This window comes from Syngnathoides biaculeatus, chromosome 4, assembly GCF_019802595.1.
Source record: "Syngnathoides biaculeatus isolate LvHL_M chromosome 4, ASM1980259v1, whole genome shotgun sequence".
Classification (NCBI taxonomy): domain Eukaryota; kingdom Metazoa; phylum Chordata; class Actinopteri; order Syngnathiformes; family Syngnathidae; genus Syngnathoides; species Syngnathoides biaculeatus.
The window spans coordinates 24,559,040-24,569,945 of NC_084643.1; the positions used below are offsets into that span (position 1 = coordinate 24,559,040).

The 10,906-nt window shown below is 45.1% G+C and overlaps 1 pseudogene; it reads left to right on the forward strand.

Annotated features, from left to right (window-relative positions):
- Positions 1 to 6,515: 6,515 nt before the first annotated feature.
- Positions 6,516 to 6,735, forward strand: LOC133500081 (U2 spliceosomal RNA; annotated as a pseudogene).
- The last annotated feature ends 4,171 nt before the right edge of the window (positions 6,736 to 10,906 follow it).

Genomic DNA, 10,906 nt, shown 5'->3' on the forward strand with positions numbered 1-10,906 from the left:
CACTCTCGAACTAATGATTTTGTACCAGCAGATAGAGCAGCAAGAAAGGTTGCGGCGTAGCGACCAACACCCCAACTAACTGTAAGTGAGTCTGAATGTGACAGTAAGTTGTGGCAGGAAAATGCAAGTCCAGAAGAAAAGGGTGTGGAAGTCGAAAGGGGTCGTCAAAGCTGATGATGGCATATGGCGAAAAGAGGGAAAGTGCATTCCATCTCAGACACAATTGAAAAATCTAATTTCTGAAACCCATGGAACATGCCATGTAGGTGTGGATGAAACACTGAGACGACTCCAAGCCTGGTGGCATCCTTTCATGAGACAATATGTTAAAGGTGAACTCCAGGACTGCAGCATTTGCAGTCGGTATAACAGTATGCCTACAACGAAACCACACCAGGGAGTCTACGATCCGGATGTAGACGCCCCTGGTCAGATGATTTCAATAGGGTTTCACTGACATGATTAAAACAGTGTCAGGTTACCAGTATTTGCCAGTCACAGTAGTTTCCTTTTTGGGATGACCAGAGACGTATCCCTGCAAATCTGAAACTGCAAGCGTAGCGGTGAAGAAAATGGATGGATGGAATTGAGCAAAAGTGACAAAGTTTCTGGGGTTCACGACATAACTCGAATCCTTGTCATAACTCCTGGAATCGTGACCGGTAGATCACACAATTCCCCTGGAATACTATTTTCAACCACTCCGATCACTCACTTTCTGTTGACCGTAGGTCACACAGCGATGGGTCACCACGACAACCGCGAGCAATTGTGCACTTTGGAATCCTTGCTGCGTTCCACTGACACCTCACTCGGCAGTGGCCTTTTTTACACTTACAAGATGTCCTGACGTAGTTTGTTTACTCTGACAAGAACACCATTTTCTAAGTGTCGTCCAAATGATGTAGGATCTGTTCTTGTAGTCCTCACTTCACAGTTAGATTTAGATCGTTCCTCTCGTTCCTCTTATCCGTGGTTAAAAGGCGTTAGGGTTGTCGCTGCGTCCCACTGGCTCGGCGGGGACCACGTGACCCAAAACCCACCAACATCGGACAACAGTCGAAACCTTGAAAAAAAACCACATTTGCCATTCATTGTAAACCATTGATCACTGCTGTTTGTAAGACGTGTCCATATGTGAGTCACGAGTGATGATCGTGAGGCAACGTGTTCAGCACCGTAACTTTGGCTTGTAGGCTGGAGAAACGGCTGCTCTGTCGAGGCGGCTGCCCAGCATCGCTTCTCGGCCTTTTGGCTAAGACTGCGATCGCCTCCTATCCAGCTGAGTCCTATACCTGTTGTGGTATTGGAGTCAGGTTTTAAGGAGGTAAAAAGGTGTGTTTGTGAAAAGTTGTAATTTTGAAGTGTATTTATTTTTCTCTGTTTTTAGGTCAAGTCATCAGAGGTAAGTTTTTGTCTTTTTTTGTTGGTTGTGACTTGTGCTGCCTCCGTCATGTCGGCAGGTTATGCTGGCATGCGGAGGCACCACAGTGTGCGCTTTTTATTTAAAGTTGTGGATGGTGAGCGTATTTTTATGTCGAGGCTTGATTTTTCCCGAAAGCTAATCCAGCAAAGCTTGAAGTTTAAAGTCGACGCCCTGAATTGTATCTTAACATTGCCTTTCAACAAAGGTTTCGATGTGAGTTTTAGTTCTGCGGCGTATTTGCATGAATTCTGGACACGGTATGAGGATGAGAAAGCCCACTTTTCTGCATTCAATGTCGTAAAACTGACTGACAATGCGGCTAAAACTGTCATTGTCAGAATGTTTAATGAGACAGTGAGTGCAGATGACATTGTTTATTGGTTGGGTAGATATTGCACGGTAAAAGGCCAAGCTATGAAAGTGAGAGATGAGGACGGCATCTGGAATTGCACCTGGAGAGTCCCCATTCAACAATGGCAAGACTCTCAGGGTATCCAGGGCCTGAAACATCTCCCATCAATGATAGTTTTGGGAGAAAACCGTGGTTACATTTATTACCAAGGGCAGCCCAAGCTATGCCATAAGTGTGGCAAACATGGGCACCTGGCAGAGGCGTGCCAGCAACTTATTTGTGGCAAATGTAGAGAAATTGGGCACACATTTGAAAAATGTCCCAATGGCAGAAAGTGCAATCTCTGTGGAGACTCAGACCATCTTTTCAGAAATTGCCCTGAATCTTTTGCCAACAGATTAAAGGCTGGAAAAGGAAAAATGCACGAAAAAAAGGAGAATGAAAAGGAAAAAGAAAATGGGGAACTGGAAATGAAAACTGTAAATGAGGGATTGGAAGCAGGTGAGGGGGAGGAAAGGGAGAATGCTGTAATTGAGGAGGAGAATGTAGGTGGGGAGGGAGAGGGATCAGTTCAATTAATGGAGAGAAATGGGGAAAGAAGTCCGTTGGAGGAAATGCCTCCAAGTAACCCTGGTGAGACGAGCCTTACACAAATTGACGAGACGCCAACATCTTCGGTGGCAAAACGATTAGCTTCAGAACTCTCCTCTGAGTCTTCTCGAGGTTCACAAAAAAGAGGAAAGCCTACAAACTCGGACAGCTCAAACGAATCAAGAATATTTCCCTCGAGTTCTCCAAACGAACTCTCCTTTTTGAATATTGTTTTACAGTCAACCCCAAAAGATAAAAATACCATGAATGGAAGATTGCAGGAAAGACCAACACCAAGAGTGAAAAAGAAGGGTATTGAAAAGGCTCAAACAAACGAAGTAAAAGAAGAACTTCGATCTCTGGAAATACCAGAGCAGGCACCTTTTTAACAGTTTTTCAAATTGGAGAGTTCTTGCATGTTTTAACTTAAAAAAAAAAAAAAAAAACTTTCCCATGACCGTTAGGATATCAACAATAAACGTAAGAAGCGTGAAATCTAAATTAAGAGCCCAAAGTGTTTTATCATTCCTTCCAGCTTTAAAGTCTGATGTGTTTTTACTCCAAGAGTGTGGTTTACCCTTTTTAAAATGTTACAAACAGTGGGAGGACATGTGGCCACTGCCGTCACTTTGGAGTGGCTCAAATGAAAATAAAAACGATGGAGTGGCTATATTAATCAATAACTCTCACGTTCAGGTGAAGGGGAGCACAGTGGTAAAAGATGGAAGAGCATTGCTTGTAAACTTGAATTATATGGGTCATGATTTTACGCTCTTAAATATTTATGGTTTTAATGAAAAAAACGACAGATTTGATCTTCTAGAGAGTTTGCAATCTTACATGTTGGGTCGGGCACCTCTTATTATGGGTGGAGATTTCAATTGCGTGTTGAAAAGAGAGGACAAAAAAGGAGCTGGGGATGATTTTAAAGTTGACAAAACATCTGTTTTATTGCAAAACGTGTGTCAGGTTTTTAAATTAAAAGACTGTTTTAAAGCGATGCATCCAGAGGAACAAGGTTTTACCTGGTTCAGTGGAGACAACACGAAAGCCTCTCGGATCGATTATATTTTTACACGGGACTGGACACCTTTGGATGCATTCTTAACGCCCGTTTTTTTCTCGGACCATCTGCTTTTATCCTCTACATTTCAAATCCCCACTGGCGTGACTTTTGGAAGGGGTCTGTGGAAACTGAATTGCTCCTTGCTCGAAAATGAGACCCTGGTTGGGCAGTACAGGGAGCAGTATCGAGAGTGGCAGACCCTCCAGGACTTTTTTGATTCGCGGGCACTCTGGTGGGAAATGATAAAAGTGAGGACTCGGGTGTTTTTTAAGAAAGCGGGAAGGAGAAAAAAAGAAAAGGAAATGAAATGCATGGCGGGACTGCAAAAAAGACTGCAACGCTATTTCAAACTGACACAAAAAGGGATTAATTTTAATGACGAAATCAAACAAGTAAAAAAAGAGTTAACAGTTTTAGCAGAAATTAAAAGCAAAGGGGCCATATTGAGAAGTAGAGAACGGGAAATTGAAGAAGGGGAAAAATGTACAAGGTACTTTTTTAAAAAAATTATGGACAAGGGTGGGGGCATTTTTAAACTACAGAAGGAAAATGGAGAAACCACAGAAGAGAACGGTGAGTTACAAAATATTGTGGAAACTTTTTATCAGAAATTGTATGATTGGAAAGACACCCGAGTAGAAAGGATGTCTGAGGTTTTAGATTTTATGGAAAAAAAGTGACTGAAAAGGAGCTTTTAAGACAAAATTTTACTCTGGAGGAATTGAAAAAAATGTGTGTCACCTTTTAAGAAGTCAAAGTCCCCAGGAGAGGATGGGCTCCCTCTGGAATTTTATTTAACCTTTTGGGACCTTGTCGCACCAGATTTGGTCACTGTTTTTAACGAGTTTGATAAGACTGGTCGACTGCCTGACAGTTTTAGGGTAGGGATAGTGACTTTATTGCATAAAAAGGGAGAAAAAACAAATCTAAAAAATTGGCGACCCATCACGCTTTTAAATTTTGACTGTAAACTTTTTAGCAAACTTTTAGCAACCCGTATGGCCTTAGTTTTAGAAGACTTGATCGACCCGGACCAGACTTGTGCTGTTGCTGGGAGGAAGATCACAGATAGTCTTTTATTGATCCGCGACACCATTTGTTATGCGAGGGACAGAAATATGAGACTGGTTGTTTTAAATTTGGACTTTGAAAAAGCTTTTGACCGAGTCTCGCATAAATACCTTTTTATGTTACTGGAGAGGTGTGGATTCCCAGAGAGGTATGTGGAGTGGGTAAGATTGTTGTACAAAGACATTACAAGCAAATACATGATAAACGGGAGCCTGACCAAAGCGGTTCACATTAACTGTGGCGTACGTCAGGGGTGCCCGTTATCGGCCCTACTTTACGTCCTGTGCATTGAACCTCTAGCACAAGTTGTGAGAAAAGACAAAATGATAAAGGGTGTAAGTATTCCAGGGAGCGGGGGTCTTAGCACAAAATGTATTTTATATATGGATGATTTTAGCATTTTATGTACGGATCTTTTATCAGTTTATAGGACACTGGACTTGACCGACTGGTATGGACAAGCCTCTGGGTCCAAACTTAACAGAGAGAAGACTCGGGCCCAATTTTATGGACCATGGACTGAGGCGGAGAAGACTAGACTACCACTGACGGTGACACAGACGGACCAGAAAATCCTTGGGTTGAAGTTTGGTGAAGATGGTGGAGGGAAAACAAATTGGGGTGACGTGATAGGGAAAGTGAGAAAAAAACTCGGGTTCTGGGGACTAAGACAGTTGACCTTTGAAGGCAAAGTGTTAAGTATAAAAGCGGTGATTTTACCCCTGCTTTTATTGATTGGTTCTGTTTTTACCCCAACAAGATATGGACTTTTAGATCTGGACCGAGCCATCTTTTATTTCCTCTGGGGCTCCAAGTGGGAAAGACTCAGGAGGGAGGTTGTCAAGAAGACGAAAGAAAAAGGAGGAAAAGGCGTGCCGGACTTCCAGATCTTCCTCGGGAGCAGATATACCTCCTTACACCTCCGAAGTGCATTGGGCCCATCCAGTATTCCAAAATGCCAAGCAATGGCACGGTTCTGGATGGGCTCATACCTTCGGAAGTTGAAACTCATTCCAGTTGACAACAGAAGTCCTGTTTCTTTTAAATTACCACCAGCGTATGCTTTTATTAAAAATTTTTTACAATTTTTTAAACTGGAACATGAAGGTTGTCAGGTTTTAAAAAATCATCGTGCTCTTATTTCTGCTGTGCAGGAACGGGATACAGTGAGCCCAGTGCGCGGGCTTGCACTCGGTGAGTCCACAACAGTTTGGCGCAACGTAAACCATCCTGCACTCCCAAACAGACTTCGGGACCTGTCATGGTTGGCTGCCCATGAAGTCCTCCCAGTCAGGACCGTTATGCACTCCCGGGGTATGTCAGCGCACTCAACATGCCCCCGACCAGGTTGTGGCGCCCCTGAGTCGGTGAGCCATCTATTCTGGGAGTGCAGCGCTGCCGTAGACCTGTGGGCGACAGCCGGCCACCTGCAATTCCCGGACTTACCGGCAAGGGGGGTCCTCAACGAGCAATTCGTACTTTATGGGGTGAGCCAGTTGAGGTTTACAAAGGAGGAGTTCGAGAGGTACTGGCTCACCGTTGCCGCCATCAAAGACGCCATTTGGACCTCCAGAAACTTGCTGGTAAGGAGGTACAGACAGACCCCCCCCGTGGCTGTGCTCCAGATGGCTGCAGCCTTTATTAAGGCTGCACGCGGCAGGCCACGACACAGCCACAAAGAAGAGTCGTCTGTGCCTCACCCGGAGGAGGGAACCGGAGCTTCACGGTGAAGGTCTCGGCGCGGCGGCCTGACGTGATGGGAGAGGAAGGAGGAAAGAAGAGAAAAATGCCGGGGACCGTCGCTGGGCGACGTGGCAGTGTCCTGGAGCATGCTGCTTGAGAGTGTGGGATGAGTTTCACTTAGCAAGGATTCATACTGTGTCTGCACAGTAGGAAAAAAAAAAAAAATTGAGCCCTCCTTTTTATCATATTTATTGTATTATTTATATTTTAAAGCCAAGACAGTCATCAATTTTATGTAAGATATGAGTGAAATGTAAAAAGTGTTTTCTTCTTTTAAACATGTGTAATGTAAAGTCTTAAGACAATAAAAGTGTACAAAAAAAAAAAAAAAAATCTGTTCTTATCAGTTTAATATCTGATACGTCCCCTATCCGGGGACCATATATTAAATTGATTTTTGGAACAGGGAGATGGAATAGGGGCTTGCTCCGTCCACTCCACGCATCGACCTGGTATTGCAGTACCTCCAGGAACGGTGCACCTCCCCCAAATACTGTGAAAGAGAAATTCAGAGGCTTCGATGCTCAAGTTCGACAAACTTAACAACAGTCAGCTCCATAACGCACGAGCAGCTGTGAAACAAATCAGGGGTTTTTATTTCGCTACTCATGTGGTCCACTCTATAAAAAGAATTTGATGCATATCATCAGAGTGGAATAGATCGCAAGCGTTGTGACGCGCAAAACGCCGGAGAAGGTGGCATTAACGGTTTGATGATGCGCACCCAACCCTACGTGGCGATGGTTTGACCTGGTTCTGCGGCGATAACGCAGGAACCTCTCGAACAGATCACCTTTCCACACGGAACTGGCCATCTGTGGCTGCGACATTAACGCCAGTTGTCGTTATGCACAAGGTTACCTTTTTGTTTTGTTTTGTATATCATGATCAAGGGTGAGGGCATTTTTAAACTGCAGAAGGAAAATGGACAAATTGCAGAAACAAAATAGTGATATAGAAAAGGTTGTCAAAAGCTTTACGCGACAGAAAGAAATATGTGACTTGTTTTTGATTTTGAAAAAGCCTTTCATCAAGTTCCACACCAACATGATGGCAACCACTGTGGCATCCATCGCCAGCGTTGTAATGCGAAAAAGGCCTCAGTAGGGGTAGCAGTCGCGTTTTGCGATGTGCATCCAACTCAAAGAGACGAAGGTTTTACCTGGCTCAGTGGCGATAACGCAAGAGCCTGTCGAATTGAGCTCGTGCACGTGACGTCACCGTTTTCACGGCGCCATATTGCCGGTCTAACAGAGCTGCTTTACATTGTGAGAGACATTGAACCGGGGGAAAATATTTACAATACCCGAGACTTGTTGTGCTGTTGGTTGTCTCCTCGGGGTCCCCTCCCTTCTCACGTCGCGACTCCGAAGCTCAATGGTGGGACTAGTAAAATCACGGAGTATCGACTTGCTGTTATACTCGCTTTATTTTTGTTGTTGTTGCGCACAACAGTTCCCGGTCGCCGGGAATTAACTTTCTTTTTCCTCCCGCACTTGCTTTTGACCAAAAACACACGCAAAGTCCGTCTCACTCCCACCCAGCCAACACACACGTTCTCCTACATGAAATCCGCAACAAGCTTCCGCGTTCACGAGCCGTCAACCCGTCACTATGTCGGATTTATTCCAACAAAGTATTTATACGCGTTGAGACTTTTCTAGGCTTTCAAAACTCTTCTGTGTAAATCTTGACGACTTACTCACCAGATACACGCGTAGATCCAGTTGTCGGCGAAAACATTGACTTCGGCATTAAATATGGGTCCTCTGTGGCAAGTGTCTCTTTTTTCTCTGTATTTTTGTTTATCATCTCCTTCTAAATGTTTGACGGTATCAGACAAACCTCTGGGCGTCGTGCTATAAGACATTTTTGTGTCAACGCCAACCAATTTAGCATTGAATAATGCTCTGTTTGACCGGCAATATGGCGACGTAAACAAAAGTCATGTGATTTTATGACGTAGGTGCACGAGCTCTATAGACTACCTTTGCACACGGGACTGGACACCTGTGAATTGCTACATCAACGCCCGTTTTTTTTCCTCAGAACATTTTGGTTCTGCCTTGTACCTTATCATTCCCTTCTTGTGTGACTTGGTGAATCAGAATCAGCTTTATTGGCCAAGTGTCTAAAAACACAAGGAATTTTTCTCCAGCAGTCGGTGCTGCCCTGGTACGAACAACAAAGTAACAAGAACAAAGAACAAGAGGCATTTTGACATTTCAGGAACTATTCCTCATAAGAGTCACAGATGTGCAAGATGTAAAATCTTCTTCATTTAGAACAGGTGCAGAGTGCAGCGACGTCCTACGTCATCGTGTTAAGCTTGTTCAGAGTGTTGTTGTACAAAGACATTACTAGTAAATACATGATAAACGGGAGCCCGACCAAAGCGGTTCACATTAACTGTGGCGTACGTCAGGGGGGCCCGTTATCTGCCCTACTTTACGTCCTGTGCATTGAACCTCTAGCACAAGTTGTGAGAAAAAGTGATAAAGGGTGTAAGTATTCCAGGGAGCGGGGGTCTTAGCACAAAATGTATTTTATATATGGATGATTTTAGCATTTTATGTACGGATCTTTTATCAGTTCATAGGACACTGGACTTGACCGACTGGTATGGACAGGCCTCTGGGTCCAAACTTAACAGAGAGAAGACCCGGGCCCAATTTTATGGACCATGGACTGAAGCGGAGAAGACTAGACTACCATTGATGGTGACACAGACGGACCAAAAAATCCTTGGGCTGAAGTTTGATAAAGATGGTGGAGGGAAAACAAATTGGGGTGACGTGATAGGGAAAGTGAGGAAAAAACTCGGGTTCTGGGGACTAAGACAGTTGATCTTTGAAGGCAAAGTGTTAAGTATAAAAGCAGTGATTTTACCCCTGCTTTTATTGATTGGTTCTGTTTTTACCCCAACAAGATATGGACTTTTAGATCTGGACCGAGCCATCTTTTACTTCCTCTGGGGCTCCAAGTGGGAAAGACTCAGGAGGGAGGTTGTCAAGAAGACGAAAGAAAAAGGAGGAAAAGGCGTGCCGGACTTCCAGATCTTCCTCGGGAGCAGGTATACCTCCTTAGACCTCCGAAGTGCATTGGGCCCATCCAGTATTCCAAAATGCCAAGCAATGGCACGGTTCTGGATGGGCTCATACCTTCGGAAGTTGAAACTCATTCCAGTTGACAACAGAAGTCCTGTTTCTTTTAGATTACCACCAGCGTATGCTTTTATTAAAAATTTTTTACAATTTTTTAAACTGGAACATGAAGGCTGTCAGGTTTTAAAAAATCATCGTGCTCTTATTTCTGCTGTGCAGGAACGGGATACAGTGAGCCCAGTGCGCGGGCTTGCACTCGGTGAGTCCACAACAGTTTGGCGCAACGTAAACCACCCTGCACTCCCAAACAGACTTCGGGACCTGTCATGGTTGGCTGCCCATGAAGTCCTCCCAGTCAGGACCGTTATGCACTCCCGGGGTATGTCAGCGCACTCAACATGCCCCCGACCAGGTTGTGGCGCCCCTGAGTCGGTGAGCCATCTCTTCTGGGAGTGCAGCGCTGCCGTAAGACCCGTGGGCGACAGCCGGCCACCTGCAATTCCCGGACTTACCGGCAAGGGGGGTCCTCAACGAGCAATTCGTACTTTATGGGGTGAGCCAGTTGAGGTTTACAAAGGACCACACCAAAGCTCCAGTCTCGCCACTTCCTGTCAATGTGCAGACTCGTCGACATCTTTGATGAGGCTGATGACCGCGGTGTCATCTGAAAACTTCCGGAGTTTGACAGTTGGATGCCTCGAGGCGCAGTCGTTTGTGTAGAGCGAGAAGAGCAGAGGGGAGAGGACACAACCTTGGGGTGCGCCGGTGCTGGATGAGTTGGTGTACCCAAGCCTGACCTGTTGTGTCCTGCCCATCTGGAATGTGTAGATCCACCAGGAGATGGCAGACGAGACACTGAGCTGGAGAGGTTTGGCGGAGAGTTCAGCGATGATGGTGTTCACCACAGAGCTGAAGTGCACGAACAGGATCCTCAGATAGGTACCCTCGCTGTCGAGATGTTCAAGGATGAAGTGCAGACCCATGTTGACGGTAGCATCCGCAGACCTGTCAGCTCGATGGGCAAACTATAGTTGGTCCAGCTGCGGACCAGTGACGCTCTTGAGGTGGTCCAGCACAAGGCGTTCAAAGACCTTCATGACCACAGATGTCAAGGCAACAGGCCTGTAGTCATTAGGACCTGAGACTGCTGCTTTTTGGGGGACCAGTATAATGGAGCATTTGAAGCAGGTTGGTACTTCACAGTTCTAGAGACCTGTTGAAGGTGTTTGTGGAAATCGAACCACCTCGACAAGAACTACTGCTCTAAGGGGAGGGGGAGCACACAGACAGCAACTCAGATGAGTTTCTCCTCGGCATTGAGATGTCCAATTGCCAACCAAAAAATGCCGCAGATGTTCTCTTGTAAGGGCACAGTTCCTTTCTGGCAGCTGTAGCAACATGGGGTCACACTCCTCCTTGCGCTCTGCCCTCTTCAACTTACAGAATTCAAAAAAGATTATACTGCTGAATAAATGCATTGAATCCTGTAAGAATAAATATGGGATAACTTGTGTACATTTATTCTAACATTTTCCTCCTGTTTATCACATACC